Source organism: Scaptodrosophila lebanonensis, unplaced genomic scaffold (genome assembly GCF_003285725.1).
Source record: "Scaptodrosophila lebanonensis strain 11010-0011.00,11010-0021.00 unplaced genomic scaffold, SlebRS2 tig00000089-arrow-pilon, whole genome shotgun sequence".
NCBI lineage: Eukaryota > Metazoa > Arthropoda > Insecta > Diptera > Drosophilidae > Scaptodrosophila > Scaptodrosophila lebanonensis.
Genome location: NW_022060565.1, coordinates 4,893,468 through 4,919,972, shown reverse-complemented (window position 1 = coordinate 4,919,972; position 26,505 = coordinate 4,893,468). Strand labels below are relative to the sequence as shown.

General features: G+C 37.6%; 1 protein-coding gene across 1 annotated transcript in view; it reads left to right on the top strand.

The window, feature by feature from the left end:
* LOC115626878 (serine/threonine-protein kinase tousled-like 1) overlaps positions 1–26,505 on the top strand; it is a 141,238-nt gene that overhangs the window by 197 nt on the left and 114,536 nt on the right. The gene's annotated exons all lie outside the window — the stretch shown is intronic.

Here is a 26,505-nt window from a genome sequence, read left to right as displayed (position 1 = left end):
GTAATAAAGTGTTTGCAGAATTTCTGATATTTTTTAGTCGTCTTTGCAAGCTGGAATGAAAACTTCTCCGAATACGAATGTTATTTTCATGTTGTAGTCTTAATAAATCGAGGTATACCTGTACCTTAAAAGGGTATACCTGTACCTTAAAATGTGGATTTCGTTAACGTTTGAGCTCCCATTTACCTAATCTGGTGTGTGGACTTTCCTAGTTCCTAGGCAACAGCTATTTATTTTTATACCCTGTACCCGTAGGGTAAAAAGGGTATATTAGGTTTGTGCAAAGTATGTAACATGCAGAAGGAAGCATCTCCGACCCCATAAAGTATATATATTCTGAATCAGCATGACGAGAGAAATCGATCTAGACATGTCCGTCCGTCTGTCCGTCTGGATGAACGCGAGGATCTCAGAAACTATAAAAGCTAGAATAACCAAAGTTGGCATCCAGATTCTCCTAGGTCCGAGAAAGGACGAGTTTATTTTATTTTTTGGAATTTTCCCCCCCTTCCCCCGCTACAGAATTTCGTCAATAGCGTCCACATTTCAAATGCTACCTAAACCAAACTTTGCACACATAATTTATATATAATTGTCTACTGTTGTTCAAAATTTTATTTAATTCGGTCAATTCTAAGAAAAGTTATTAGCGAAACAAATTCTCGCCAGTACAACCTCCCAAACTGCAGCAACAAGTTCGCTCTTCTTCTTCCTCTTTTTGCTGCTGCTTTGGGCGCATATAACTCAGTGACGGAAGTTTACCTGGGTACAGGGTATTACACTGTCGGGCTTGCTCGACTGTAGCGTTCTCTCTTGTTTTTATTTTATTCTCTAGCTCTGTTTCAAATCGTTTAGCATTAAGAAAAAATATAAGCGAAACAATTTTTTCTATGCTCAGATATAACAGAGTCGGGGAAGTTTGCATAAAGAATTCTCGACTATAACATTCTCTCTTATTTTGATATACTCGTAGTGCCCTTAGCTCGCACCCTTTTCTACAAAGCTAGCTCAACTGTTTCGGCGATAAGATGCGATAAAATCGCTAAACTGCTCATAGAATACATACATACTTACACATACATACACACATCCAAAAGTACATACACATACATACAAACATGCACAAAAAATGTGGAAGCGTAGAAGCAAAAAAAATGTTAAAAATTCAACTAAATTAGCGCACAAAAGATGAACAATAACGTGGAGAAAGACAACAAGCAATGCATTTACATACGAGTATATACATATGCATCTGATTGTATATAAGCTTGTGAGCAGGTAGCCTGCAGCTGTACATAAGTATTAAATCGCCACACACACACGCATATATACATACATATATATATATATATATATCTATATATCTATATAGAGACAAGCACACAACCCAAATTGTCGATGTTATTGTCAACACATCTCGTCGTTTTGCGGCGAAGGCGACAGACACTCCAAATATAGGCAATATTCAGTCAAAGATACGTTCAGTACACCCCAGTCCAAATCCATATACACACCAGCACCAACCCATGGCCAGAGCTTCAAGTTGAAAAAACGCGTATTCAAAACGATTGCGGATCGAGATTCCTATAGATTATGCGATGCCTTCCCTAAAACAACTTTATCTTAATACTTAACTAATATTACTTGTATTTTGTAACACCACCCTGGGCATCAATTTAATAGTTTATTTGGACCAAATATTTCCTATTTAAGTTATGGTATCATTGCCTTTTTTATCCCCATTAATAATCCTTTGCTGTTTTATGAATGCCCAAATATTTTCATTCTCTAGGAAGGCGCAGGAAGCACAGCCTGATATAAATCTTTAACAAATTTTTTAGGTACCCATCCTCTATGGAACATTGTGCAGATTAGATGATTTTTATTTGTTCATTATCTCTAATATACTTATGATAAAGCAACAATTCCATTTATAGCTCTGTTTTTGAACGCCTCGAAGAGCTAGAAAAACCAAGCTATGCACTAATATTGCTTTATGGACTTTATAAAGTGTTTTAACATGGCTTTTATGAGTTTTCGTTTTTAGTTCTATATTATTTGTTCTTTAATCATAAAAATTTACTTGACTTTGCTTTTACTTTTATCCAGCGTTATCTAAAATTCTGCAAACATCTCTACTTTCTTGACCGAACTCAAAACACAAAGTATACAAATGTATAAAAAATCTGCCAGCTTGTTTCCATTTATATGAGCACGAGTGTGTGTACATATGTACATACATAATGCACAATTATATACACACATACTATATACTTAAATACAAAAAAAAAAACAAAAAAAAAAAAGGAGAAGCCTACACATAGAGATTTTACACATTGGCCATGGAACCATACATTCAAAGCGCGTTTATTCATTAAGAGTTTCACCAAAGACCCGCACAGTATCCAAAGCAGTGTGGGTGGCGGGAGGGCGTGGGGGAGGTCTGGGTTCACAAGCATGCCACACTTGTACGCGGTGATGTCTGATTGTGTGTGTGAAGAAATAAAAGCAAATGAGCAGCTGATAACAATTTTGCTGCCTCTGTTGGCGTCGCGCGACACTGCTGCTCTGTTAACAGCGACTGCGACGGTCGCCACTTTGAAATACTCCATAGGCAACTGTGATTGCGAGAGTGGTGAATACATACACACATACACATACATATGTATGTTATAGAACAGAAGAACCAAGTTCAACTCTTGAGGTGATTTTTTAATCGACCGGTACATGGGAAATAAAACTACATAAGTATTTATTCAAAATTTACTTATTGTTAAGTCGTAGAAATAAATATTTTGAAAATTTCTTTTTTTAGAATTTAAATAAAACCGTCAGTTATTTCCTTTAAGCTCATTATTTATGTACGTAGCTAGAGCTACTACTGCATAACACACCTCGAATAAAATTCAGTGCATTAAAATGGTGTACAAAGAACACTGTGCAATGTTGCTAGTTAACAGTGTGCTGTTAGCGACAGCTGTTCGGACGCAGAGTATGCGCCCCAACAGTCGTTTCTGTGCGCCGGATACAGGCGTTCAACAATTTTTTCACTCGATTTGCAAATTAACAGGAATTGAAGTAAAAATGTTTATAACTAAAGCGATGCCGCCGCCCCAAAGTGAGACGACGACGGCAACAACAAATCAAAGAGCAACATTCTCGCAATCAGAAAAAAATGTATAGTTTTTGTTGTTGTTATGTACTACATAAATAACATAACATTTAATTGGCCGGCTAAGCTGTCAACAGTAGTAGCAACAGCAGCAAGCGTGCGGTTTCCGCATGTTATTAACAGTGACGTCAACGGCTCAACGGCAATGTCGAAATACGCCGACGTTGACGGCGACGACGGCGTCAACGTAACGTCACATTTGCCGGCTAAAAGAAAAAAAGCAACGTGCTGAACGAATAAACATTGACGCTCTCGCGCTCTTTTTGCTTAAGCGTCGCTCTTGGCTTCTCTCTTTAGCCTCTGTGTGGTAGGTCGCCGTTGATGTTTGCTAACAGATTACTGAGTGTTGTTGCGAATTTAACAAGATGTTTGCATATACATATGTACCACTGTAAGCTTCTATCGGCCACTGTTAACAGTGCACATTGCATGCGCGCTACGCTCTCTGTGTTATCGCTCTCTCTCTCTCTTTTTGGCACTTTTCTGACTGTTGGTGTTGTAGTGGTTGCGGCCGGCTTGTTAACGGCTTTTGGCTCTGTGTTAGTCGGTTTCTGTGGTTAATCAGCTTGTTACAGTGGCCAACGGCCAATTTTTTTACAGCCCACATAAAGTGAATTTAATTTAAATCCATTCAAGGTCGTTAATTCGAAAACTGACCTTGGCAAAAGGGATGGAAATAAATAGGGATTCCAGATCCAAAGGACGAAAATAAATTATTTCTGCTATTGCGAAAAATTTCGAAAACAGTAATTGTTCAATTTGTCTTTATTATGTCTCTATTTATTTCATGATTTATTTTATTCTTAAAGAAATACTGTTCATATAATTATGATCAATAGTTAAAAATAGATGTACTTTCGTTTTGTCTCCATTATTTGTGGCTCAGTGTTCGAGCGCATTTTGCATAAATATAAATACTTAGCAGGGCTCTGTTAGGAATGAAGCTAAATGTTATGGTGAGGCTGTGCTCGTTACATTTTCGTTTTCAACAATCCGGTGGCAGTGCTGCCTACTTTGCGTTTCTCCTTCTTCATCAACATCTTCCTCTTGATTTCAAACACAATGGCCAGATTTCGACACATCATGTTGAGTGCAGCAACAGCAATAGCAGCACCACCAACAACAACAAAACCTGCAAAAATGTTTTTTAAGTCGCGTGGAGAAGATCGGCACGAATCGGAACGAAGCTTAGTTGAAAAACTAATGCGCTGGCAGAGGCAGCGCTGTTAGAGTAAGAGGCAACAACGACATCGGCAGTTGCAAATGGTGGGGCGTATTGTCGGTCGTTTGTTCGTTCGTTCGGTTGGTTGGTTGGTTGGTTGTCTCTCTGGCTAAAAAAAAATAAAATAAATAGCTTGAAAAAATTTGTTTGGGGTCTCGGCCTCGTCGTCCTGTGGCTAATTTAGCGCTGCTGCCTACTTCAAATTTGTATGTGTGTGCGTGTGACTGTGCATCTGAAGTTATGTTGCCGGCTCGTCAACGTCAATGTTGCCAACATCAACATAAACTGCAAGAAAAAAAACAACAACAGCAATAACAAAGGCATGTTGCTTTTGCGTCGCCGTTAGCGTTGGCAGCGACGCCAGCTGCAACGGCATTGCATCGCTTCGGCGTCGCTTTTCAGATTTTTCCTGCCCAGCTGCATGCGATTTTTTTCAGTTTATTGCCACGCTTCAATGGAGTTTCAGTTCGTTGGCGTACTCGTTGTTGTTGTTCTTGTTGTAGTTGCATGCTACATATAGCAATACTCACTTGCATATGAATATATGCGTATGAATATGAATGAGTGTGTTTGAGTATTAAAAGTGATTTCCACAAAAATTGTAAATCGTACATTTTTTTTCTCATTTTTGTTATTGTGTTAAACTGAACAAATGTTAAGCATTTGTAAACGAAGTTCACATGCATTGTTAAATAAAGGGAAGAAAGAAACAAAGAAACCTTTAAACGCAGCTAACGTTTAGCCAAGACGCGAACCCGCGACACTTACGAGCCTCGAGAGCCCGACAACGAACAGCATGCCAGTGATTAAGCAGCGAAAAATGAGTCGCTTTAAGGTTAGTGTACATTGTAGTATAACTGTAAAATGGAGCAGAAAGTGTGGAGAAGAGAGAAAGTGTTAGAGAGGTGGAGAAGAGAGAGTACGATAGAGTGAGAGAAAGAGCGTAAGAGAGTAAGAGAGGGTGTGAACAATTTTTGCAATGTAAATATAACAATTGAAATACTAAAATAATAATAAATTCATCAGCATTTTATTGCATACATATATCACAAGAATTATATTCTGATATTCATTGTTAAGCATTGATTTAAAATAACAATCGATTAAAACAGGAAACGTTTTTCCTGCACGTTGAGAGATCTTGTTGCGTGTTGGTGTCTGTTTTCTTTGGAACGAGAACTCATAAGCTTCGCTGGATCCTGGAACAAGACTGAAAAGCACCTACGATACTAGAAGAAACGACGCTATATAGAAAGAAAATTGTTTATGGAGTTACTCCTAATTAGTCGGAAAGCTCATCGAATAGTGTCCCGTTCATGCGCCTTTCTTTGAAGTAACAATCGATTTGACGTTTTGTTCAAATGAAAGCTGAAAATTGAAGCTTTTCACGACATCCTGCAACATCATTTGGCGAAGTCAGTCGGTCTGGCATTCCCCAAAATCGCCTCCGATGAGAGTTCGAGTTTCTTATTCCCCTCAAGCAATGTAGGCCCGTTTCAAAGGCTGTCGCCACCGTAAACCATTTTATTTCTATACCCCTGTTCTTTCCATTTTCCATTTTCCAATCGCCTTGTTCTTCAGCCTGCCCCTGCAAAGTTCGTAAACTTTGTTATACGCTTGTGTGTGTCTCTGTGTGTGTGTGTGTTTGTTTGTTCATTGCTTGCTTGCAACTTTTAGAGCAAACTTTTTTTATGTCTCTTGGCCCAACATGATTTTGAACTTAGAAGCCGATGGCGGCAGTGGTGGCAGAAAAAAAAACAAACAAAAACGAGCCAAAGCCAAAACTGGTAATGTATGAAGATGATGAGGATGGTGGAAAAGAAGCTGAATATGGAGAGGAAGGCGAAGACGAAGAAGGGAACCTAGCGGCGCACAATACACACCACATAATAAAAAAGGCAGGAAAAAAAAACAATTTCTCTTTTTCTTGTTCGCTCGCTCATGTAATACGAAATTCAAATAAAATACGAGAAACAACACAAATTGTAAAAAAAAAATTCGCAAGTTCAATGAACTTGCCATGAAAATTATACGCCGCAAGCTCACGACGCGACAAAAAATATAGATAGAATGCTACGGTTGAACATATTCGACTATGAGATGCCCTTCAGTTGGGTAACTAAAACCGATTTATGACATAGGTGAGAAAAAATGAGTTTTACAATTTCTGCAAAATAAGTTGATTGGCCGCTTCCTTCCACATAGGCACATTAGAAATCGTTAATAAACTTGCTAGCTTTGGTATCAGAGCTATACCTATGCAAAGTTTGGTGTGTTTAGGTCCTGCAGTATCTGAAATAAAGGCGTTAATACAGACAAACAGAAAGAAAAGGCAATTATACTGTTTAGTTACAAGATTGCGAGAAATAACGGATTTGTTTATAGCAGGACATAGGCTTTGACTGATCGCTCCCATATAATCTTTATAATATTGCAAATCTATAAAATATAGTAAATTTCATTTTCGCTAGAACTGATACTAAATTCCTCGATCGAAATTAAAATTAAAATGTGTTGGTGTAAGAAATGCGGATCATATTTGTTTGTCGCTTTTTTTGCAATTTCGTTCAAATCAGATCCGATTTTTAATATGCCTACATCTCCTGATCAATGTTGTCGCTATACAGTTGGAACTACTACCTTCTATTTGTTTCTACATTGTCATACAAATTGGTGTACCGTGGTTATAGGGCATTGAAAACTAAAAACTTTGTTAAAAACTAGTCAGCTCGTCAGTTCATCAGTCGCTTGACGGCTGCTTCGCTGCGACTGCGGGCGCGCTGCCAACGGCGCTGCTTACATAGAGTTGACCTGACCTAAAATGCAAAAATGTTGTAGTCTGGCAATAGCGTTGGCGTCGCTGCCGCCGCTTGCGTCGCTGTTATGTGAACGAAATTTAACATTAACAGTAACCGAATTAAATAGAAAGAGAATGGGGAGGGAGAGGCAGAGGCAGAGAGAGAGAGAGCGCCTGGGAAATGAAGCTTAGCTGCTTAGCTCAGCTGTTTAACAGACTTGAGTGTTATTTCCATTACACATATAGTATTTGGATAAGTTTTAAAGCTATTGAAATCGAACAGTCCTTTGAGTCCTTTGCATAGCTGTAGGCTCGCTTTCTGAAATCTTGGTTATAATAACAGTATAGTTCAAGTTTTACATTTAAGAAGATGTGTTAAGCGCAGTAATGGGTATGTTGTTTCGACTCCTCCCCATCTCCATAATTTTCTCTTCTACTCTTTATGCTGTCATTTCAGCTGGAACGTCATTTGAGACTTTTAACGCCGACTCGAGTGTCCAAAAACATATTTTCATTCAAAAAACATTTGCCATTAATGGCAAAAAGCAAAGCCAAGTAAAATTTGTTAGCTGCCAATGTGCCAATTGCCAATTGCCTGTTGACTTTGCCATGGAAAACAGTTGTTAGCCAGTTTGTCGACATTTGTCGCCAGCTTTGCAGCAGCATTTGTGCACATTTAGTGACGACTAGATTTCATTTTCGATTTCTACATTCGCACTCACACTCACACATACAAACACTCTAATGTAGGTCACCGAAATATTTGTTGTTTAACTATTGTCTAATAAGTAAATACACTTTACTGCATTTTTGAGCATGGATGTAAAGAAATTTCTTTTCATTTCCAAATTCAGACGCTCTTTGGCAGCATCATTTAATGCTGTTAGTGCTTAATTCTACTGTCTATATGAATGCCACAATTCCAAAGTATATAAAGAGATTCAGATAAATGTAATGGTCTAACTATATTGTACAAAAAATTTATATCATTCTCGATGCGATTTGCAAATAATTGAATAGTCGTAATAATTTCCAGGTCTGATGGCGATTCTGCCTACTAGATAGTGGAAACTTCAATCCATTTCGGATTTATGAGCTTAGACGGAGGACAGATATGTGCGCCAAATTCCGCCCTCCCCCGGTAGCCATACGATGTGATTTAATGATGATTTAATTGCTGCTAGATCTGGGGATCTGCTTCTTCACCCGGCTCTCCCTTCCATCTCAAAGTCATCAGTAAATTGATAACATTGATAGCATTGTATGGGGGTCGAACCCTTTCTTGCTTTAATCGCTCCAAAATGATTCCCAAATAACTAGCTATATGTCTTCTAAGACGTTTGAGACAGTCGTTCGTTCAAATTGGTTAACTTAAAAGGGAAAAAATGAGCAAAGCAATTAGCATTTTGTACCAATTCGATTATGTTATAATCATTTAACATTGTTTTGTTGTTGCTATATTATTACGTAATATCTAAATAAAATGAAATGAAAAGTTCATTGCATTATCAGTAGATATTCTTTTGAGAAATGAATGAAACCGAATTTCGGTATTTCGTAACACGTTGTTATCCACAATTTATGCCACTTTGTCACATGCGGCGTATGTGTAATGCGATATACAAACATGTGTATAGATTACTCATGCGCCCAGTTGGCCATTACTTTTTCATGGTATACATTACAAATTTGCTGCATATGCAAAGACATTACATAACAGCAACCCCAAAACACCCACACACACACCCCCCTCCCCTCCGCTCCCCTCCCCTACACACACCACAGACGCAGACAGAGCAGGGCAGCAGCAGCAGCAGCGGCAGAGTTTTGCAAAATGCGTGCAAATCTGAATGAGAAAATATCTTATAAAAATTCAGTGTGTTTATTCTTATTTTTTCTCATTTTTGCTTGCTTCCACCATTTTATTTTATTTTACTTTTATTATATTATTTTTGTTTTTTTCGTTTGCTTCGCAATTTTTTATGAGTTGTGTAGTTGGTTGTGCACAGCCAAGGGGTTGTCACACATACAGGGGAATGGGGGGGGGAGGGGATAGGGGGCGGGGCACCGCCCGACACGGCGTGTGGCTATAAAGCGGTGTATGGCAAGTGAAGCGCAGTGGCGGACAGTGCCCCTTGAGGGCGCATTTCATGCTCTTTCTTTTTATATGCTGCCTTTTGCCTCGGCAAAATGTTGTGAAAGGCTCTGCTACACTGTAAGAAATGTAGGCATGATAGAGCTAGAGTTAGACTTTACTGCTTCTTATAACTAAACTTTATTCATAGGTGGAACAGCTTGCGTAAAATATATTGGCGATTTTAAACCATTCTATACTAATCTTTATCTATTCTTTGAGTATTCTGAATGACTGAATGGCTACTTCTTGTAAGTAAATTGGTAATGATGCTTTTGGTTTATAGGTTTAAAGTATTAGAAAGTATGTATTAGTTGGACGAAATGGTAACCTGATGTTGATGATGGCTGACACTGCTTTCCTTTCGTCAGCTACACCCTCCACAGGCCTGCATCGTAGCTTTTTCAATTGCACAACCTTTTCTAAGTGGTAATGCAAGCTCAGATTTCCCCAAATAACTAACATAATTTGTTAATATAATTTAATAAATGTTTCATCGAAATAAAACTATTACTCTTGTGACAAAAATGTTGATTCATTCAGCTCCAACAAAGTTTTGATCTACATCGTAAGCAGTCGCTTCTTAGGTTTTATTTAGTTTTCAAACTGTTACGATCGTCAAAATCGCAGTTCAGTTAGTGTGTGAAGGCAGTTCTAGGTCTGTCGTATATTTTTTTTTATAATTTTCCTGTCTCCGTACTGCTGATTCGCCAGAAACTTAGGGAGCTTAGGCCCCAAGTGATTATCAGCATTTGCTTATCATTACAAAACTGTTTAGACCCCTTTTTAGATATACTATATATCTATCGATTCTAAAACAAATTTCATAATTAAACTAATACAAACTATTTGTTATGATTTCCAATAACATCGAAATTTGCATTTGTAGGAGAGGGTTCTCTAAAAATCGTACAGAAATTTCACAAAAAATGTGTGCTTTTAGTTATTAAATTGATTGGTTTTCATTCATTTTCTTATGAAGTAAAAATCCTAAATTCGATAATAAGGCTATATTCTGAAAAAGAAATCATTATTGCGATAGACTCTGACCGACCCGATGGGGAGGCGCTGTATTAGCCAGTTATGAAATGGCCAAAATCTGGTACATCGCTGAACCTGGCGGGTGGAAGGTGTTCTCTGAGTGTAGAGTTCTTCTGTTGCCCATCGCTTGAGTTGACATCAAAACGGATATGGAATTTTCAATATTTACCTTCTGCTCCCCGATGTTGTTGTTGTTGTTGTTACTGTTGTTGTTGTTTTTGTAGTCGACGCTGTGGCTTAATGCATGCATCGCACATGCGTTGCGAGTGGGCGCTGGCTGGGTTAAGCAATCTGATGAGTTGCCAGTGGGTTGGGGTTGGGGGTGGTGGTTGGGGGATGGGGGATGAGGGATGAGGGGGTGAAAAGAAGCTTGGGTGTTGGCTTGAATTGTAGGTGGCTATCGTTGCCGCCTGCGCAAAAGCAGCTCAATAATGCCCAACGCGGCGGCTGCTGCGCTAGTTACCAGCTGCGAGTTGGCCCGCCTTTCTATCTACACCTTTCCCCCCCCCCTCCCCTTCCCCTCCACGATTTCACCAGCAAACCCTCCCGTCCTTCCTGGCAGCCTGCCTTGCCTTGGCTGGCCTGCTTATGTAAGCATTTCCAGCTTGTTTCGTTTTTATATATGTACCTACATGTGTACATTCATATGATTATATATAGTAAGTATGTGTGCACAGAAGCATGCCTATGTATGTGTGTGTGGATATGCATGCATGCATATATATATATATATATATATATATATATATATGTGTGTGTGTGTGTGTGTGTAATTCATTTAGCAGTTTTCACACGCGCTTATTTTGCATTTCAAATTAACGCTAGATGGCGCCAAACAAATTGTAAGCATTTCCTTGTCACCTGATATGTATTTAAAAAGCTATCCTGCGCCCGTCTGCGTACGTTTTAATCCTCGAAATCCATGATATGTTTTGGCTTGATAAGCAAATATGTTTTGAAAGGCCTTCGAAGTCAAAATGTCTACTCATTTCGAAGATTAGTTTACAACTAATACGGCTAATCCTCACAATCGATTATAGATTAAGCCCTCGGCTATCGATTATTAAGGCTTTAGTTTTAACAAAACGTTGGCTTAAAAGGATCAAAGCATTAAAACAATTGACAAAGCGTATGGTCTACGTGGGCGGCTAATCAATAAATACCCTGTATCCACAATTTTCCCCGCTACAGCCATAATAAATAATAAATATTTGTTGAAACTGGTAGTGGAGGAGCTACTGCAGCTACTATAAAAGATGTTGGTTGCAATACCGAAATAAAAACAAATCTTAACAAAGGAAGCTATATATATATAAACAGTTTATGGGAAAGTACTATAAACAACATATAAAGACAAAATTCGGTTACGATATTTAACTAAAAAACAATGTTGTTGGCACGGCGTGTGGCTTTTGTACCGATCTTTACTATGACATCTACACGTATATAGTGCACCGATTTCGATGACAGTTTAGATTGTGGCGAGGTAATATTGAAAACTTATAGCTGCCAATTGGAGTAACACTGAAATGAAAATATTAAAATATGTAGATGAGACATTTTATAATATTTTTAAACTCACAATTTGTTAATTTTTAGAAATTTGGCTTTCATTTTTTGTGTATTTTATTATTTGTATAATCCATTTATTGGCTTAGAAAAATGGGTGTTCATTTAAATTTATTATTATTATTTATATTGAATTGAAGTTGACTTTGCTTCTTTTTTTCGCCCTGTTTGTTCTCGTTACATAGCCGCTGCTTAAGCCAAAGGTCTAACGAAATTAAAAATAAAAACGTATGTAAAAAGATTAGTTTTCATTTAAAAAGTAAATTCGTTGAAAAGTTGTTTTCATTGAAAAAGAATTGTTTTCTTTTTTAAATTCTAAGGCGTTGACTAAATGTCTCTATTGATATTTCCCGTTTGGGAAAATTTAATGAAGTCAATCAAAGGCAAAATCTTTAAAATACAATTTTTTTTGTTAACTACAAGTATTTGATTTTAAAATAACATAAAAAAGATAATTGTGTGGCTTGAAAGTTTATCGTCTCCAAAAAACAGTTGCAATCATGTGTTCCCAGAAGATATACATGTATTTGGTCCTACAGCTTGATCTAGACTTTCCAGTTAAGATGGAAAACAATATATGAAATAATAATGTCACTGCCGAAGATACCTACGGTAGCATATAGAAGAGGATAGCATTAGAGCTAGGATTAGATTTTACAATTAATAAAGCAATCGAGCATTGAGAAGATTAGAAGAAGATATTACCCAAATATTTTTAAGCTCGGGAGGCCTTTGTCTCCCAGTTAGGAACATCCACACTCATATATCCGACCACTTACTAGACACAGGCTATAAAAAGCGTGCATCCTTAGAGTTGTCACAGTGCAGGACTGGCACGACACAGTTCTGACTTAAGTATATTGTATAGTATGTACTTATTAATACATAAGTATTATGGATACCTACCCGCAATTTTTCAAAGGTTTCGCTGCGAAATATCATAACTGCTTATATATTTATATTTCAAAAGCTTTCGCAACTTTTTCATTTTTACGCTTCCTTTTTATGTTTTGCTATATATATCCACAGATGGGTATATATACTTAGTATGTACATAGGAATGGGATCTTCCATTAAACACGCAACATTTTTGCAACTCGCTGGCCACGACCTCAGCTCTTCTTATGTATACCTTTAGACTTTAAGAAATTATTTATTTATTTTATACCGACTTCTTCTGGGCAACCTCCGATGAGCAGAGAGGGTTCTGCACACTTCCCTCTTCTGCGGCTTTTGCAGAAGTTGTGTGTGCGGAGACTGTGTCTTAGTTGAGATATTATACTTGTATTATGTGTACGGTGCGCATTGTTCTGGCTCTGCAAGGGTACGGGCTAATTGTGCTAATTGCGGTCAGACATGCAAATAGTTTGCACACAAATTTGTGTTAAATTATTAGCATACCTTCAGAGTTGGTTTTTTTTTTTTCGATTACAAACAACCAGTTCGGTGTAAGCCTATTTGTTACATTAAAGCAGTTGGTGTGTAGTTTATTTGCACGTGTGACCATCATCTGTAAAATGTACAGATACAGAAAGATACTTGTGATAGTCGGGGATGTTCGCTAATGTGAGAGATGATGAATGTTTGGGAATGGAACTTGGAACAGAAAGAAGCAAGCGAGTAAGCATTTTCTAGAATTCTGCTTATGTGAAAACTCAATGTTAAACATTCCCCTATGGGCATGTCAAAGACATTGCGTATACGCCCCTTATACGGATTTTGATATTTGCTAATGAAATTTGCATGAACATTAAACACGATTAGCTATGGACGGACAAATCGCATTGTTATAATGAGCATACACACACACAAACACACCTATGTTGTTTATATGAAGCGCGTTTGTATTTATATAATTATAGCCATGTACCTCCATTTTAAATGTGTGAACACATATGTATAGTGTATGTATGTGTGTGTGTGTGCAATTGCATTATGCTTATGCTCATAGCTTTGAGCTGTGCGTCTGTGTATGTATGTAGGTGTGTGTGTGTGCATAATATAATTATATGTATGTATGCATATGAATGCTTGCGTATTTGTCAAACATTTGCCAACGATATCTAATTTACGTTTGTTTCTCCACATATGTACATACAACTATATCCGAGAGCATACTCACATCTGCATGTGTATATATATATTTATATTATATGGGAGTGTGCGTGTGTGTGTGAAATTAATATAAATGATTGGCAATGGTTGCAAGCGAGACGGCCAGCGAGTGCAGAGTGAGATGGGTAGCGAGCTGATGGCCAAAACGTAAATTAGCTCATTAGCTGCTTGCCGCCTCCTCAGCTTAGACGAGAGAGCCAAATTGGCAAACCGCATACCTGGGCCATCAACAAGTTCAAACACCCACTTAACACCGAAAAGTACAGACAGATATCTTCATTACCAGGCAAACGGCAATTGATTTATTTCTGATCTGTAATCTGTAATTCAGGAGAGTTTCAACGGAGTGGCTTTAGTGCGTAGCCGCTTGATCTCTGGGTTCTCCCACGCACCTATATTTAAATAGATTCGCACAAAATATATCTTCAAATCTGCCAAATTACGGATATATTTTGAATAATAAATTTGCCAGCAAAATATAATCAGCGTTAGCAGAAGCATAAATGTATTTCCTACGAATTAATGTTAGTTTTTGACTTTTCTATGGATTTTAGAACCCCATTGTAAGGCCAAGCTGACCACGAACTGAACCGATGAAGTAAATCAGAAACTCAATTATGTTGAGGTTGAGCAGCAAAGCCACCTGAAGCTGACAGCCGATTCTGAACTATTTTTATACGATTAATGTAGAAGACGTGCAAAAGAATATTGTCCGTAAGAATACTACGATTGGTCGTTTTGTAAAAATAGACTAGATAGACTTCTAGATTGATTTATAAAAACTTTTTTTTACCTTCTGGTCTATGGATGAAGGTATGTAGAGTGCTCAGCAAATTGTGACTGATGGATCAGAATAATTCATCAGAAGAAACTAGGCACAGGGTGTTCATCTCTAGATTAGAATAATTCATCAGATAAAACTAGCCGCAGGGTGCTTATCTCCAGATCAGAATAATTCATCAGAAGAAACTAGCCACAGGGTGCTTATCTCTAGATCAGAATAATTCATCAGATAAAACTAGCCACAGGGTGCTCATCTCTAGATCAGAATAATTCATCAGGGTGCTTATCTCTAGGGTGCTTATCTCTAGATCAGAATAATTCATCAGATAAAACTAGCCGCAGGGTGCTTATCTCCAGATCAGAATAATTCATCAGAAGAAACTAGCCACAGGGTGCTCATCTCTAGATCAGAATAATTCATCAGAAGAAACTAGCCACAGGGTGTTCATCTCTAGATTAGAATAATTCATCAGATAAAACTAGCCGCAGGGTGCTTATCTCCAGATCAGAATAATTCATCAGAAGAAACTAGCCACAGGGTGTTCATCTCTAGATCAGAATAATTCATCAGAAGAAACTAGCCACAGGGTGCTCATCTCTAGATCAGAATAATTCATCAGAAGAAACTAGCCACAGGGTGCTTATCTCTAGATCAGAATAATGCATCAGAAGAAACTAGCCTTTCTGTTCTTTCTGCCTTTTTACCCTTCAAGTACAGGATATGACAACTCTTCTGCTTATAAAGATATTTTAAATGAATAGATCATGAATACCTGAGTGTTTAGTACAAGTACTGCTTAATAATATTATGAAGTTTTATCAAAATCGGTAAACTATATCATAAGAGAGAGAAAAAGAGAGGGTGAACTAAAGTAAAGGGTGTGGGTGAAGTATTTGGTGTTGGATGTAAAGCCCTTCTTAGCACTTGAAAGTATTCTACCAGCATACAGTTGTTAATGTTGTACTATGAATCCTCCATTCCCTCTCCAAAATATCCGTTACAATTTGAATTTAGTTTTAAAAATAGGTTCGTTCGCACTTTTCAAGGAAATGCTTAGCCTGTAAATGGTTGGCTTACTGACTAACTGATGTTTTTCTTGCCATGGATGGTCGTCAAGTCTTTAAGTGTACTACATAAGCGTCACAGACACACACTCTACTAACAAACACATATGTATCTCTACACATATATATACATATACATATATATATATATAGAAACAGCAACTATAGCAGGTGTAGTCGAAGCCTAAAACAGCAGAGCTTAGTTTGCATATAAACACTTGCAGCAGCCACAGTCGTAGAGCATTCGTCGAGCTCGCTAAGTGTGTGTGTGTGTGTGTCTGTGTGTGTGTGTGTGTGTGTGTGTGTCGTTGCCCGCTGCTCATTGCTGGCAACTGCCACAAAAACCAACAACCACCGGTATGTTTGCCCAACTCAACGCAACTGAACGCAATGTTCAGCCGGCAGCGGGCAGCGGCAAACATGGCCAACTGCCGCCTGGACCAGCAACGCCCTGCTACCTCCCTCCCTTTACCCCTTTTCCCCCCTTTCCCCCTTCCTGCCCTCCCTCCTACTCCCCTTTGAGAGCTTGAATTGCTGCTTGCACATTGCTTTGCCTTTAGCGTTGGATTTTGCACAATTCTCATGTGTCTGTGTGTGTGTGTGTCTGTGTGTGTTTCATCAATGCGTTGAATGAAGCATGGACCATATTGCAGCTCTGTTCAGGCACAGTGGTACAAACTAGCCATATAGTAGCAGTTAATTGAAGCTAAAAAACGGAAGTTAGATTCTGAACAAAATTAAAGTAAACTATTTAGCATTGCAATTGTTTTGTGTTCTGATTATAATAAAGTTTCTTACATACTTTTCAACGAGTTTCAAATTGGCTGTTGCCGCCAAACCTGCCTAATTCCTAACTTCTGCATTTTTCCTACCGATAAAACAAATAAAACTGAAAAATACTTTACGGAACTTATCGATAATTATGTTAATTCAACCCTGTTACATAAACATAATCAAAAATCGACAAGCCAGCAACTGCTTATTAAATCTAGTTAGATTATGGTATACTATACTATTTCTAGAAGAAAGTTTAAAGCTCTGCCAGCCATCATAGTTTCCAAAGCAGGGAATATAACAAATCGCAAAGTGTGCTGCGATAGTGCCTAAGGTGTAGTTCAAAAAGATGAGTCGTTATGGCCATGTCCAGTTTGTTTGACTGTATGAACGGAAGTAATTTGGAAAATATAAGGGCTAGAATAACCAAACTTGGTATTCACATTTCACTTTCAAGTTTGCAACTATGTATTAAATATGTAATTGCAACAGGCCCACAATATAACTATTTCACCAAAATAATGGCATAGTCGCTTTGCACTCAGAAAATGTTGCTCTTTCTTACAAGAAGGCTTTAGAAAGTAAGTCTAATGAGAACATTCTATTCATGCTTTTCAAAGCAATGAAGTTTTCGATTTTTAAATATACTATATTTCAAATATCTTAAAACAGAAATAATGCGGAAAGTTCATTTATATGTTCATATATGTTTCGATAGTGCTCATAACAATCGATAATTATGTTAGTTTTCAAATAAAAACTAGCTTTGACAGCTCGTCATACCTTCAAAAAGTACTGTAATTCTTAAGGGTTTTTTTTCTAGTGCTATCTTCTAGGCTTTAACCGTTTCTGAAAGAACTGAAATTTAAGATGCCTTTCAGGCTGCCTTCTAAAACTAACTTTTTAACCGCTAATATAGCCAATTGGTACCATTGTGTGCGGGCACCTACAGAGGCGCGAGCCGCGACTCGCAACCAGCAACCCAGCAGCCGATTGTGCGTCGGTCGCTTCGTCTGACAGACAGGCAGACAGGCATGCATGCAGGCAGGCGGGCAATCGTTTTGTCAACCTTTTTGGCCACTCAACTTGCAGTTGGCCCGTTTTGTGCGCTTTAGCCAAAGTTGACTTGGCTTTGTCGACGTTGCAATGGCAACGACAACGACAACGGCACTGGCAGCAGACTCCCTAAAGTTGCCGCTGATGCTGTGCGTGGCAAGCTCATACATGCCAACATACAAACACACACACACACACACACACACATAGACAAACATACTGTATATACATATGTACGCGCATATAAACGCTGGCATGACGTTTATTCAACGCATTTTCGTTGGTTCTAGTGCATTTTGTTTCTATGCTATGCCATATGTATGTATGTTTGTATGTGTCGTGTGTTGGTGTTGGTGTTTGTAACGTTCTTTCACTTTGTATATAGGCATGTGTGCATGTATAGTATGTATTTATATGGCCCCTATGTATTAGGCTAGTGTTGCTCTCTCTCCTTCTCTATATCGTTTCTCCAAATACTCGTACATGCATCAGGCGAAAAGCTTCAGCTGCATTTTTAATACGCATTCTTTTCCTGCAGCTTTTCACATATTTATGTGTGTGTGTGTGTGTGCGTATGTATGCGTGGCAGGGCATATGTGTACCTTCATATACACACATGTATTTACCGCAAACTGTTTTTTTTTTTTTTTTGTTTTGTGTTGCTTACATTGAACACACTGCGTATGCGTAACATCTTTCTTTATTTGCTCAACCATTGCGTATACGTAATTCTGAAATCATAAAATACGAGCTTATAATTCATGTCGTGCTATTTTGTGGACCAGCATACATACTCGTATATTTCCAGCGTTGTTTTACTTTGCTCCAAATAAAAAGGCATTTGATTGGCAGACGTTTTAGGAAGGATCCTACGCCTTTCGATGATTATTTCAGCTTCTTCAGGAAGTCTAGTTTACAACTAAAATTGAAATACATGCATTGAAATATTTAGTTTGTTGTTGGCAGTTTCTTCACGCCCAGTCCTTCATCATTAGTTCTTAATCGACGCGAAATCCCGGCTTTATGATTATGATTATGATTGAAATAGCCTGGCGACACTTCCTCTGTTCCAGCTTGAGCAAACGTTGCCCCCATCTGGCGCACAGCTTCTTCATCTCCTACTTGTCTGTCAATTTGGAATGCCGACCAATACGGCTATTTAATTTTGCGGATTTTCTTGACAATTTCTGGCATTGTCCGCACATTTGGTCGACCACTGCGATGATCGTCTTGACAGTTTAAACAACTCTGGCACCCTAGGGAGTCCACTCGGCTTTGAAGTGTTGGTTGGACTGTATGTTCACCAATTTGTGCCATGTTCTCACTTGGAGCATTCAGCAATGTTTCAATCCCTACTGCTGCCACAGTCTTAGAGCTATCGTGGCCTCGATACAGTACTTGTCCGATAACTATTATATAGCTGTCGTTAAGATGTGAAAACTAAATTCCGTATAAGCTACAATAGTCTTAGGGCTTATTTAATCATAATTTGCTAAGCAGAATTGAATGATTTTGCACTTATATATACATACATTAGATTACATGTCCTTGCATGGGCGTCCCTATTCGTAAATCAAGCCAAATTGTAGTCAAACATTTGGGTAGCAGTGTGTGAGCAGCACTTTTAAGTTAACATGTCTGGCTTGCATTCGTTTTAATTACCAGAAGTGCAGTTGCACACACACACACACACATACTATAAGTGCATGTCCGTTTCCGTGTTATGCACCCTAGACGCATCAAATGCTTCCTTTTATTTTATTTAGTTTTTGATTTTGAGTTGCATTCTGCCTGCCTGCTTGCCTTCTCAGACAAACACAAACAAACAAACAAACAAACACATACAAGTATATATGCATATAGAGAAAATTCTCTTCTTTTATTTGCACGCCAAAATTTCTGGTGTCTACCCCCCAGCCCTTCCCCCCACAACAATCCTTTTGGCAAGCAACAGCAACAGGGCGCTCAATATCGAGCGCTTTTGTGTGTACATTTCTCCTTCTATATAAACATTCTCTAGTGTGTTGTGTGGGTTTTTTTTTTTTTAATTTTTGTATTTAACTTGTGGTCCGCTTATACACAAAAACAAAAACAAAAACTCTGTGCCAGGCGCACAACTAACAACCAGCAGCAAAACAACAAAACAACAACAACAACAACAGCAGCAGCTCCGTGTGTGAGTATATCAATATCGGGAGAAAAAGTATGGCAAAATACAATTACGTCCATATGTACTTAAGTGTGTATACGTGTGCAGCGTAAAACTTTTACAGCACTCATCCAATGGCCAGCCCAAGCCCCAGCCCCAACCCCATGCCCATCCCCAATCCACCCCTTTGCTTTGGCACTGCATAACGTCAACTTTGCGCCGTCACATTGCTTGTAGGTCTCTATGTGTGCACGGATATACGAGTAGAAAAAAAACTAGCGATGAGCATTTCTCCACTTCTCTCATATTAAGAATTACTTGCAATATTCAAAAAATGTTCTATAGCATCAAATATTGAATATTGAAGGTTTTGAAGGCACATTTTAACTTTATATTGGCATTCATATTATTTAGTGTTTTCGTTCAGTCGAGATTATCAAAAGCTGAAGTCTACAACGAGCCAATACAACTCTTAACCCCCTTCAGATGGAATAAACTTTGTTGTGCCAACTAATCCGATCCGATCATAAGTTCCAAATTGTCTTGGAATATCTTTAAAACCAAAAAAAAAAGTATTCTTACTAAGAGCCATTCACCACCCGTCGCTTCAAGCTAAATAAAACGAATGAAGTTATGTAAGGTTTGGATAAACTTGCTCTGCTTATGGCTTAGACAAGTCCACATATCAAGTTTTGCGGTTCCAGTTTTTATGGCTCAAAAGTTCTAGGCGTTCATACAGACGGACAGGCGGACATGCATTCAGATAAAAACTATTTCCAACAGCATGTTTTTCTGAAAGAGTGTGCTTCTGTTTTTTCGAAACGCAAAAGATATGAATACTGCCAGTATTTCTGCATACAAGTATATCATTGAACGGCTACAGGATGTGGCATACTTATCCAAAAACAGTGGTGGAATTTAAATAATAATAATACGATTTTTGGGCACGATTCTTAATTTATTTATTTTATTTAATTATTTATTTATTTCATCGAAAACAAAGCAATCGATGAAAAGAAAAAAGGAAACAAAAAATGAATACAGTAGAGATTATAATTCTCATTTTTCGATAATATAGAAATAAAAATTTAAATGTTTGACATAAACAAATAATACCTGCTTGGGATACTTTTAGAAAATACATCTTTAAAACTTCAACAAAGCAGCTGTTTCAATTAGAAGTGATCAATATTTATCGCAGTGACAATAAACTCAATGAAACGCCAATATTATTAGTTGTAATGTCTCCTAATGAACGGGCAAAAGACACTGATGTTTAAAAGTGTCCGCCACTATTCAAAATTATTACCTTATTAAAATGTATTAAAAATTGTCAAAATTATCATACAATTTAATAGTTGTCCAACCTAGGACATATATTTTAAAAAACCATTAAAGATGTACAAAAAATAAAATTAAAATAGTAGAGAATAGTAGTAGTAAAATAGTAGTACATATGTATAGACTAATTATTCGTGTATGTTGTTGTATGATTCCTGTGCCTGTGCAAAGCAGTAACAACAGTCATATATACATATATGGCTATAACTTCCTGTTAAATCGACATACATGAAACTTAGCATACAGACTCATAATCACTAACTGGGGGTATTTTTCGAATTTTAATGAAAAAGTCTAAGAAATATGGGAGTTATGGAAAATTACTAATTGCGTTGGAAAGGAGGGAGGGAGGGAAATTCCTGCATTTTCTGCGTATTCACAAAAGGCATCTTGGACCAAAATTTGGTGCCCCTAGCTCATATAGTGTCCGAGATATAGGCAATTATACGAATGGAAAATCGATAAAACCCCCATAGAAGAGGGAAGTGGGGGGGGGGGGGGGATTCCAAAAAATAAAACAAACTTGCACAGCGTACACACATAAGGCATCTTTGTGCAAAGTTTGGTGTCTCTATCTCTTATAGTCTTTGAGATCCAGGTGTTCATACGGACAGACAGACGGACGGACAGACAGATATTATGATGCGTATTAATTAATCCACTAGTCACAAGTCATAGTTAAATCACAAAACACGCTAAACCATTAACTATTTTCTCTTATCAAGCCCTTTAGAGGGAGTCACGAAATTGAAAGCCAACAAGATGATGACTAAATGTTGTAACGATTAATTTTAATCACGCACTCATCTCTATGTCGATTGTTTGCGTATACAAGTATATGTGTGTGTGTACATATGGACGTGTGATGCAATTTTTGTGCAGCAACCAAATTAAAAATTCAATTTTGTTGTGCAACTTTTGCACTTTGTGACTGCTCCACAAACTATGTTTGTTATGAATGTAGGGGCGTGTAAGTGTGTGCGTTAACCCTTCACAGCCCGTCCACTTTAGCACAAACTCCACCACATCCACATCATCGTCAGGATTTTCCCTGCCACATTGCGTGCTCTGAAGCAATATGTTATTAGTCTTGCTGGACAATGGACCTTTCACCATCTGATTCTTCTGACTTGTCGTCCTTTTATATATGTATGTATTTACTATACGTGTATGTCGCTGGTGCCCCGTCGCTCTTGTTGTTATTTGTATGCATGCGTGACCACGCCGCCCCTTTACTGTTTGGTCGACCAGTCAAAGGCAGGTGTGTTTTTTCCTTCTTTTCTTCCGTCGTCTCCCACAATTTAAAGTGAAGAAGTGAAGTGCATGGATGCACATTTTGTTTAAAGTGTTAGTCGAATGCGTTTTACATGAACTTAAATGAGTATATCTTTCCGATTCATACTGAATGAATTTCATTGAGGCTTGTTTTGGTGGAATATCCGAAGTTTTTTAAACAAAGCTCGGTCGATTACATGAAAAAACAGGTAAAAACAGACTTTTAATATAAATTCGTATGTGTTTAAATTTAAATTTGTTCAATTATTTATCTTTTTTAAGAATAACTTGGCATTTCTTTCTACAACTATTACAACTTCATTTTCTAAAGCTTAATCGAGTGATGGGAATATCGATATTTTGACAATTCTATCGAAATACGACTAGTTCTTATGTTCTATCAACAATGGCAGTCCTGCACCATTAAAATATTTTAATAAATTTGTTCAAGTTCAGTCGAGTTTAAGCGTTCATTTATAGAATCCGCTATTTTAGCAACTTTAGCGCGTATTGTCGTTGCATTCGCAGCGATTGCCTGAACTTTAGTTGGTGTTTTTTTTATAGTTTTTTATTAATCGAAGTCAATAGCCATAGTTAGCCACTAAGCCATTAAAAGGCCATTGACTACAGAATCCAAATCTTTTGCTGTTGCTTTTCCATTTTTTTTTTGTAATTTTTTTTTTTGTTTTGCCATGCAACAAACGTAATACTTTGGTCTTTTAGAGTCGCAACGCCATTGTGAACACACTGATACGCCAGAGCGACTGCCAGACTTTAAGATCCGACGAATCTACGTATCGACGTAGCTAAATGACTGAGGCACCGGCTGCCTAGCTATTGTCGTCGTCCGACAACAGTCTCACCATGCAGTCGTTTCTTTTCATACTCTGCTCGAAAATGGTAAAAAGGTTCATTACCTGTACATCATACATCATATTGATTGGCTTCAAGAGTGCCAGGTTTGTTTGTCTGTATGAACGCCTCGATTTCGGAGACCAGAGAAGTGAGAGATTGCCAAATTTATCTTTTGAATTCCTCGGGCTCTTTTGTGCCACTTCTACTAGACGCCTACTTTTGAAGACAGCATCTTACTAGATGCGGATTGAAATAGTTATGGAATTGTAAAAATAAAGTTAGTATTTTAATGGTGTTGTGGGCTTGGCTTGTGCATAGTTTAATAAAAATAATGGAAATTGAAAAGGCGAAACCGATCAATAACTTAAAGTCAGATTTAACAGATATAAGGTCTAAATGGTTTAAGCAACCTAAGTTTTCTTTATCTTTCACATTCAACTGCTTCTCTTGAAGCTATGAAGCATTAAAAAAGAATAAAAAATAAGGTCTACTATAGATTGAAGTTTTGTGTCAAAAGCAGGTTAATTCTGACAATTAATTATAATTAAAAAAAGTAACATCCAAAAAAAAAAAAAAAAAAAGAGCAAAGCCGTAAAGATAATGTGTGACAAATATGCCGTTTTTTAAACCTTAGTTGAAAGCGATATTCTATTCAGCATCAGTCTAAATTATTAAAAGAATTGAATGAATGATTATGAAAGAGTTGAATTAATGGCTTGGGACGATAAAAGTATATAAGCATGGTATATAAGCTGATGTTGATCTGACTAGGTGGCAACCCTGGTGTGAGTTGCTTCATGACCAGCAGCAGCAGGTTGTTGTTGTTGCAGCTGGAAAAGCTGTCAAGTCGCCACTCAGTTGCCAGCCGATGGTTAATTTAAGTTGAATGAACAGTATCTAAGAGTAGCGATTAACTCTAAAGCCACATTATAATAATAAATGTATACACATTTGAACAATTATAATACAAATTTGTGCACATACTAGGAATTATATATAATTGTGATTCAAAGCGTATTTCACAGTCGAGGGGCCAACGACTATTAAGTTCTAGCTTGTTTTTTGTGCGTCGGTCAGTTTTGTAGTTTTGTTGCCTCACAGTCATCATCATCATCATCAACAACATCATGATCATCATCATCATCATCGTTGTTGTTGCCATTCGAGTTAAGTTAAGAAGACAAAACAACAACAACAACATGAATAACAAAAACTCAAATTGCGCACTTTGCGTTGCGATTTTCAACCATCGGAGCAACAGTGGCTGCTGCTGCTGCTGCTGCTGTTGTTGTTGTTATTGTTGTTGTTGTTGTATTAGCAGTTGCGCTATTTGCTGCCGCTGCCTAGGTTCACATTCTCATTACAGTTCATTCACCCAAAAGATACGGCTTTATGTATCTATTAGTTATGTATGTGGCGGCCATGTCTGTATGTATGTCTCTAGCTGTCTGTCTGTCTGTCTGGCTGTCTGTCTGTTTGTGTGTGTGTGTGTGTGTGTTTAGAGCGCGTGGACGGTCGGCCGCTTGACTAGCCTCTATGCCTTGATATGCACAGCAACAACAAAAACAACAACAACTACAACAGTGGCAACTCCAAATTGTGACAACAGCAACAGAAGCCTGCTCTTGCATTTTCAGCCAGGTTTTGATTTGATTTGTGCCTCTCCTCACAAACTTACCTTCACACATACATACATACACCCAACAATTATCTATACAGTACAAACTCGTTAAAAGTAACCCTCGATACGTGCAATTTCTCGATTTTGTAGACTCCATAAAACACAGAATTTTAATATTTTTAAGTGCAACAACTCAAAAAACAATTATCTTAATAATTGCAACATACGTACATACATTTAATTTCTTTTGTTTTAGGGTTTCTATTCTTTTCTTCATTTTTTTTTCTATTCTTATGTACAAAAAAAAAACAATTAAAGGAATTTTTATGTGAAACGTCAACAATTACGGAAATCAAAAAGAAGAGAAAGTTGCAATTCATAAGTTGCCAGAAATATGGAAGCGGGACCTCTGAGTACCCAAAATAGGAGTTGGCTCTCTGCCAATGGTTCTTGAAACAAAGACTGCCAATTTCAATCGAAATAAACAAATTCCCACACCTCGTTAAATAAAAGGATCAGTTGCCATAAAATCATTTGCAACATGCATTCATTTCTCAAGAAATGTTTTTTGAAAGCCTTTATCAGAAACAAGAAAGGAATGCTAAAGTCGAGCAGGCTCAACTCTTAAATACCCTGTACCACCCCACAAAAAAGTAATTTAATTAATTAATTAATTAAATTAAATTAATTAACTAAATTAATTTAATTAATTAACTAAATATTAACTAATTAAATATAAAATATTCCATGCATGCATACATACATTTACATTTACATCAGAATCGTGCCTTATGCGTGTTTGTGTACTCGTACATATGTATGTATGTGTGCATTGGGCCTGGTTATATGGCTATAACTTTCTTTCCGATCATTTTATCATAATGAAACTTGGTATATGGATATATAATTACTAACCTAATGTGACTACCAAATTTTAGCTCAAAATTCCAAGAATTACGGGAGTTATAGAAAATCAGTAATAGGGGGGGAGTGGGGGGGCGGATCAGAAAAAATTAACAAACTCGTCCTTTCTCGGTCTCAGGAGAATCTGTATACCAAGTTTGGTTATTCTAGCTCTTATACTTTCGGAGATCCTTGCGTTCATACAGACAGACAGACAGACGGACAGACTGACAGACTGACAGACGGACAGACAGACGGACAGACGGACATGGCTATATCGACTCGGCTTGTCATGCTGATCAAGAATATATATACTTTGTGGGGTCTACCAAGCCTCCTTCTGTGTGTTCCATGTGCACTCGCACAAAACTAATATACCCTTGTACCCTTTGGGTACAGGGTATAAAAAGTGCAGGGGAAAATAACAGAAAGACATTGCAATAGAAATTAAGTTTATCGCGGCTTTCATTTATCATTATTCTAATTGTTATAAAAATTGGTTTCCTTCACCGAGATCGTACTGTACTTATATATATATATATGCATATATCCAGCTACATACTATACTTGTATGTATATGTATTTAAATATGTACATTGACATGTTTTGGCTCGAAAAGTGCTTTGCTGTCCT